At 37.4% G+C, this 7,900-nt stretch overlaps 1 protein-coding gene across 18 annotated transcripts in view; it reads left to right on the top strand.

Annotated features, from left to right (window-relative positions):
• The first annotated feature begins 788 nt into the window (after positions 1 to 788).
• Positions 789 to 7,900, top strand: part of ptprfa (protein tyrosine phosphatase receptor type Fa) — a 316,842-nt gene continuing 309,730 nt past the window's right edge. For 16 of the 18 annotated variants that reach the window (XM_058637888.1, XM_058637886.1, XM_058637892.1 and 13 more), the window contains exon 1: positions 790 to 1,103. The gene's annotated coding sequence lies outside the window, so the exon portion shown is untranslated. Of the gene's footprint in view, positions 1,104 to 7,900 lie in introns of all 18 variants that reach the window. The other 2 variants (XM_058637876.1, XM_058637872.1) reach the window with 1 other exon arrangement.

The raw sequence follows: 7,900 nt of genomic DNA, 5'->3' as shown, positions 1-7,900 counted from the left end.
CTGTTTGCCTTGGCTTGTTGATTACTTGTCCCGCCCTAATTAGTTTCACCTGTTGCTGTTTCTGTGTGTCAGATTGTTGCTGTTATGATTGTGGTTTGGCTCATCTCTGTAAGTTTGCTTGCTTTCTTTTATTTTCACTCGTCTCTGCCTTTATTTTATACATTAATTGGATTTTTATCTGCATTTACCCCTGAGGTTTCCTGCATCATCAGAACTGTGACAATACAGCCTTGTTTTTAGTTTTTTTTTTTGTTTATATCAAGACATTAAGATTTTTTTTAACAATGCTGTGTTTATGACTTTTTAAGGAAAAGTTATGTTTTTATGTGAATATGGCCTGAATTTTTGCTTTCCGATTTTTGACCTGAAAAAAGAAGAAAAATATCTCGTAAATTCAGACCCGAAAGAATCTTCTAACTTCAAACCCGAAATTACCCCCCTCTATATATTCATTAATTTTAATAAATGAGTTTTAATGAATTATATATGTGTGTATATGTATATATGTGTATATATGTATATATATGTGTGTATATATATATATATATATATGTATATATGTATATGTGTGTGTGTATATATGTATATGTGTGTGTGTGTATATATGTATATGTGTGTGTGTGTATAAAGATGAATATTAATCACTGATGTAACTTCATTATTATTATCGTTAGTGATCATGTGTCGCCACAGACGTCATTTACAGTCACACTTCTTTTGTCAGTTCTTCCGGAAACAGCCGAGCTTTGCCGACAACAGCCGAGGGCGCGCGCCAACGGTTGCTGGAGGATGCTGCTGTGACAGAGGAGCAGCGGACGGTCAAAGAGGAGGCGCAGCAGCTCCGCGTTACCGGGAACACTGAACGCACTCTGACGGGGGACCGAAGCAGCTCAGCCCGCGGCTGCTGAGCGGAGGATTTACCCGAAAACCTTTCACTGACACACGGAGCCTTTTCTCCCGTTTAACTCGGAGGATTTTAGCGGGACTGGAGGAAGTGGAGGAGACAGACTCACTCTTTTCTTCCTCAACTGTGAGCGGGGACCTCTCTGCTCCTCAGCATCTCCTCCGGAATGCACGCATCCTCCAGGAGAACCTAGAAAATGGTGAGTTTTTAATTAAATTAAATTCACATTGTTTAAAGAAGATAGTGTGAACCCCTGCTGCACCTGAACGCACCTTACATAGACGCCCCTATGATATCAAAATAAACAACAATTAAATCATAATAATGGCACAAATCACCCCTCTAATCGTAGTTTCCCCGAACCTACTTAATATCCTATAACGGTGATGTGATATCTACTCTAAATATGAGTGTTAAACCTGATTAAAATCAACTTTTATATAATTTTTTCTGATTAAAAAATACGTAAAACAGATGGTGCGTTGAAACAGTTGTAAAATGTTTTTTTTATTGACATATTTAATTGTTTATTCATTAAACTGTTTGTTTTTTTAAATGGTTTCCTGATAATTAAATGCGTTTGGTGAAGCATTGCGAATTGTGGCTCAGTTTTGCTGCGCAATGAAAAAAAAAAAGCTTTGCAGGTCCGAGCTTGGAAAAATAGAATTTTTAGAATATTTGTTTATTTATTTATTTTAAATTATGTATTTGTTGAATTTCACTTTGATTGGGCGCACTTTTTTTTTTCTTTTCTTTTCTTCCACCACAAATGACTCTGGAACTGGTTTGATGCATTAATTATGCGTGTGTTTGTGTGTGACCTTTTGCGTGCGCGTGTGTGTGTGTGTGTGTGGTGGTGGTGGGGGGGAAATAGGGCTGACAACTCCAGAATATGATGACCATGTCATCCCACCAGTAATTTTGTATCCTGTATAATGAAGCACAGAGATGGTAATGAATGAAAAAAATCATGTGTGTGTTTTTTTTAACAGCATCACTTTCACTGTGTGTGTGTGTGTATGTTTCAGTCTAGATTATTATAAATCAGATTTTCCATTTCCTGTCACTGCTCCTCAATCCCAAAAAAATCTCAAATGCTTCATCATTTATAATCAAGAAAGAGGAGAAAGAGGAGGAGAATGAGAGGAAGACAAAGTGCATCGCTCTGTGTGACACACTGATAATTGGCTGTCAGTTCACCTGCATTTTGACAGAATCCCAAATTAGGCTGGGAAGAAAGGAGAGGAGGAGTGAGAGAGTGCAACAGATGGAGGGAAGAGGAGAGAGAGACAGAGGAGGAGGAGGAGGAGGAGTCACAGGAGCACAGGATACAGACACACAGACAGTGTTATAGTGTTGTCTTCTGTCACTGTGTGTTGTCCATATATCTTGGTTATTGTGCCTCAGCTGGATGCCAACACACACACTGTGCGTGTGTGTGTGTGTGTGTGTGTGTGTGTGTGTGTGTGTGCTGGCATAAACGCTGACCTTGTCAGGACCAGTCGTCCTCATGGAGAGACCAAAATCTGGTCCTAATGAGACAGGACCTCTTAATTTTAGGGACAATATTTAAATTGTTAAATAAGTTATTAACTGGTTAGTTTTGGTTAAGTCTGTACATATGGATGGAAGTCAATGCAGTGTGTTAACCTGTTTATGTGTGTGTGTGTGTGTGTGTGTGTGTGTGTGTGTGTGTGTGTGTTGTCTGTGTGTCTTTGTGAGGACCAGAAGACATTTTTTTGTCTGCTCCGCACAACTTTAAAGGGCATTTTTGGTGGTTTAAGACCTGGTTTTAGGGTGAGGCATTTATTTGTGATGATTGAGAAGTCTGCTTTGCCGGGATGTGTGTTTGTGTGTGTGTGTTCTTGTATGGGCATCTTTGTGAGGACCTAAATCCTTACACACATTTTGAGGACATTTTGGGGACATTTTGTAAAAGTGAAGACATTTTGTAAAAGTGAAGACATTTTGTCTGATCCAAAACCTAAGACTGCTGTGCAAGTGTGTGTGTGTGTGTGTGTGTGTGGGTATCTTTGTGAGGACCTAAATCCTTATAAACCATAGGGAGTGAGGACATTTTGGGAAAGTGAGGGCATTTTGTCTGATCCTCACAATCTGACTCCCAAACACTGACCTTGTCAGGACCAGTCGTCCTCATGGTGACCAAATACTGGTCCGATTGAGGCAGAACCGCTTAAGTTTAGGGCTAAGATTTGAATTGTGGTTAGTTTAAGGTTTGGGTTAAGTTATTAACTGGTTAGGTTATTAATATAGTTTTGATTAGTTTTGTCCAAATCAATGGATGTGTGTGTGTGTTTGTGTGTGTGTGTGTGTGTCTTTGTGAGGACATCTTGTTTGCTCCTCACAACTTTTTCAGGCAAAATATCATCATTGAATGTCATAATTTGAAGGTGGTATTGGCCACCCTCTACTGAAAGTTTTTTTTTTTCTCCCTTTTTTGACCAGACTAGACTCTCTAGATAAATATGTATATATATATATATATATATATATATATATATTATAAGTACTGTGTCTTGAGAACCTTGAACATTATTGTCAGTATATCTTCAACAATAATTATCCTCCACCAGCATGCAGTTAATACATTATTGACACAAATATGATGTCATATGGTAAATACAGTATAAACCAATAAATATATATTACAACCCATTATGAACAACATATTGTAAGTATAATAACTCCATTTTTCCTCCCAAAACGATAGTGATTCAAATAATGGACTTTTCTAAGTGTAATTTAAGTAACTGCAATTCAATCCTAGATTTCTTTTCTCAGAAACTTTCATAAGATACAGTCATCTTGACATTTCAGTGACGGCTCAGTCGAAGTGGGGCTTTTTGCAGGAATTAAATAACATCATTTCTTCTTTTTTCTGGTATTATGGTCTGTGTGTGAAACTTTTCTGTCTCACTGGCTTTGTTCTCATTTGCATTCAAACTAATACTTAATTCCAAATAAATCGGTATTATTCAGCTGCTTTTGTTGAAGAGTGTGTGTATAATTGTGTACATTACATTATAATATTAAGGTTAAGAGCTTTATCACATTTAAGGTTGGACATGTAACATTTTGCTGGGTTTATTGGAATAATTTAAATATACTAACCTTAAGTGTGTTTGTGTAAGTGAATATTCAATGCTATACAGAAGCGGCCATATTGTTCTGCCATTACATTTTTGTACAGACAAACATCCTTTCTGGTGTGTGAAGGCCACCGTAGTTCTGTGATTTGCTTGGGAGAAGGAGGCGGGGCATGAAGGCTGTTTGTTACAATCTGCAGTTTCACCAGTAGATTCTTTCACACTGGACTTTTTAAATTATTAAATATATATATTTTATTTTTATTAAACCTTTATTTAACCACAACAAAAACACACATTGAGATTAAACATCTCTTTTTCATTGAAGTATATATTATTCTTTTTGTGCCTGATACCGATATCACAAACTCATGTATCTACTGATGTTTATCGGATACAGTCATTATAGACCATTTATGAACGTATGAAGCTGTTAACACATTTGTGCCCACATTTTTACAATAATATAGGATATTTTGTTTTTTTTGATAGTTTTGGATAGTATCGGATTCTACATTTTTTATCTGTGACATTGGACTTATACCGATTCCCATCCCTTAAGAATACTACATTAAAATAGTTGTTGGACAAGTTAACTGGAAAAAACAGTTGATTGTGGTTATTTTTTCTCTTAACCCTTCTGTTAGCATCTTGTCGTCACACGTACGTCTCATTGCTGTAAATACTGTTTGTGATATCTAGAAAATTCTGGGCCCTCTGTCCAGGGTGTGACTCCGCCTTTCGCCCTATGACAGTTTTAGAAGCTTCTGTTTTTAAAAGAAGGGAGACAAAAGATGTTGACTGAGAATCTGTCACAGCACGTTTAGTACGTTTAAAAGACGTGACCGAGCAGAGGAGATGATGATCATGAAACTCCCCAAATCGCTGAGCAGAGCAGCAGGCGTGCGATCAAAACAATACGAGCAAAGACTATGACACACAATTCTCTGAAAAACACGCATCCCAGAAGCTTTTGTTATCGATGCTGATGCTGCAGAAACGTAAGAGACTCTTCACGTCTTCTGGTGAAATTGTATTATAATCAGTCGATAAAACATGAGTCAGTTTGTTTACTGTAAAAGTGAAGCCTGAACTAAGTCATGAGAATCTACTCCAAGAGGAAAGGAATTGGGCTTGTAACAGTAGTGTCGCTGGTTCAAATCCCGGTACCATGAGCAAGGCATCCATTTCCCCATTACAGAAAAAAGGACGGGTTCAAATTCACCCTTTGACCTCACCTAATTAATTGGTGTGTGTGCAATAATTATATGAAAATGTAAATTCGGCAACAACTAACATCTAACAATTTATATTTGTAAATATAAATCCTGTCTATTTTCATTGATATCTGATATCACTGCTTAAACAGGCATATTCTTTTAATTTAATTTAATTTAATTTAATTTAATTTAATTTAATTGCAAATAGTTTAATGTAACGATATAGACATGTAAATGCAAACTTGATGAAAATTATGAAAATGATTCTGTTTTATATCTGTCATTAAATGGTGTTTTTCGAACTTCGAAATGATGATTTATTTGTGATATGGACTAAAATTCACATTTAAGAAGCTGTAATCTTGTTTTAATTATTAAAAAGTCATAATTTAATTGATTAATAATCAACTATTGAAGAATCATTGCAGCTCTAATATAATGACATCTGGTTTCAGACAGCAAGCTCGGTAGATTATTCTATTAATTGATTAATCTTAACATAACTTAATAAGTTATTTGGTGTTTTTCAAAGCTCAAAATGTTGTTGTTGTTTTGTGGAGCAAAGAAACCGGAAAATATTTGCATTTTCAGAAGCTGAAAAATCTGAGTAACGCTAGAGCTGAGTAATCGAATATCAAAATAGTCGGCGATTCATTGAATGATTGGTGAATAATAGATGAATGTTTGCAGCATGAGTTTAAACACTGTTCCTGTGAAGGCGTTGCTGCTGGTGTCAGCTGTAGATTCTGGACTGACTGGGTTTCCTCACACACTCAGCTCTGCTCTCCTCTCCACTTTGATAAATTGTGTGTAATTTCAGGGATGAACAAGCATGAAAACATATGGACGGAGAGGGCTGCTGCTGCTGCTGCTGCTGCTCCTGCTGTATTTTGGCATTCTGTGTACACAGCATATTTTCATCCAGATTAGCATGTGCACATGGAGACAAACAGGCCCGTGGCGTGGAAACCCTGCCCCGAGCTCTTCAGACTCCTCTGCTCACAGCCTTAATGGCTCCATAATTAGCCCTTTAAAAAAAGTTCCTACAGTCTGGTGTCAACCGAGGCTGATTCACCACACTGTACAGGCTCACAGCTAACAACGATACACTCTACATGCTACAATCAAAATTCTGCACTGGCTCTATAGCGCCCCTAAAGTGAAACGTGGATAGAGCACGCCAAGATTAAGTTGCACCGAATTTCCCAAAACTTGGTGGGATCTTGTAGTCGACCAAGACGAACAAAAATGTCCATTGGGACCACGGCCTCAAGTCAACAGGAAGTCGGCGAATTTTGAATTTGGTGTCCATCTTGGCGCTTTGCACGCATCGTAAATGAACAAACTCGTCAGAGCGCGGTCACCGTACTGACATAAAAAACACAATTTTTGAGGGGGTTAATGTGCATAAAACTTGAAACTTGGCTTGGAGGTCAGGTGTGGCGAAAATGCAATATTGGCATAGTTCCCAGACCCGTGCGTTGCTCAAGGGCTCTATAGCACCTCCTGAGGTGAAGATAGAGGCAAACTTGAGTTCCACTGAATTTCCCAAAACTTGGGGCGCATTTGTCATACCAACATAAAAAAACATGTCAATTTGTGATAGACACATCAAAGGCAAAACGTTATCGACAAGTTTTGCGGATTCAAAAGGGGCGTTGCCACGGCAACATCAGCATTTTAGAAGTGCCCTAAAACTTTATACGTGACACAAGAAGCTGACCCTGAACACGCACATATTTTAATTTAAAACCTGTTGTTTGTGTACAACTGCAGTGTTCATTTTCTCCTTTTCTTCTTCATTTTAAATAATAAATACACTATCTTAACATGCAGCAAATTGTAAATAACTGCCAGATATTGAAAGGTATTGTGCAAAAACGGGCAAAAGCAACTTAGTTACAGGATCATTTTCTGGCCCTTTTGTGATTAAAATAAGTTAAAAAGTCCAGACTGAGGTTTTTTTTTACGTTTTAAGTGTCCTTTACATCACGATATATTTTTTTTTTTTTTAGCATTTTAGCATTTAACTCCCACTAGAACCAAATATTGGTGCTTTTACATGTACAAAAAAGTAAAAAGACAGTTCTTTTAGTTTTAGTACATTTTTACTGACAGGATCTGCTTTCTGCCTCGATGCTAAGCTAGGCTAACTGTGAGACAACCTGACATGCTAAACGTGATAAAGATCCCTGACTGCTGTTGCAGATGCATCTCTTTTTCACTCTGGTATCAGAATGAATCTCTGCTGAACCATATGAGACAAACACAGCGCTCCTCTGAGCCGCCATTGATCCCTTTTCTCATTTTCAAACCAAACACACGCTCGGTGTTTCAGGACAAAAAAAAAAAGAAAGAAAAGAAAATCCGTTTTTTTTAATCAGTGTTTGATGAGAAACACACACTCACAGATCCACCTCAGTTTGCTTTAATTGCTGTTAAAAACTTGGAAAATGACATGATTTGATGTTTCCCACTGAGTTTTCAAAAGTAAATTGTAAAAAAAAAAGGAAAAGAAATCACAGACCTCATATCAAGTGGACACAATCCCCCAAGATTCACGAGTCAAGATTTGATTTGCCGTTTGTCCACACACACAAACACAGTTACTGTACGAGGACATTTTGTCCTGAGGACATGATTGAGTCAGCGAATAAATAGAATAAATA

This window comes from Solea solea, chromosome 9 (assembly GCF_958295425.1).
Source record: "Solea solea chromosome 9, fSolSol10.1, whole genome shotgun sequence".
NCBI lineage: Eukaryota > Metazoa > Chordata > Actinopteri > Pleuronectiformes > Soleidae > Solea > Solea solea.
This window is presented reverse-complemented; position numbering and strand designations above follow the sequence as displayed.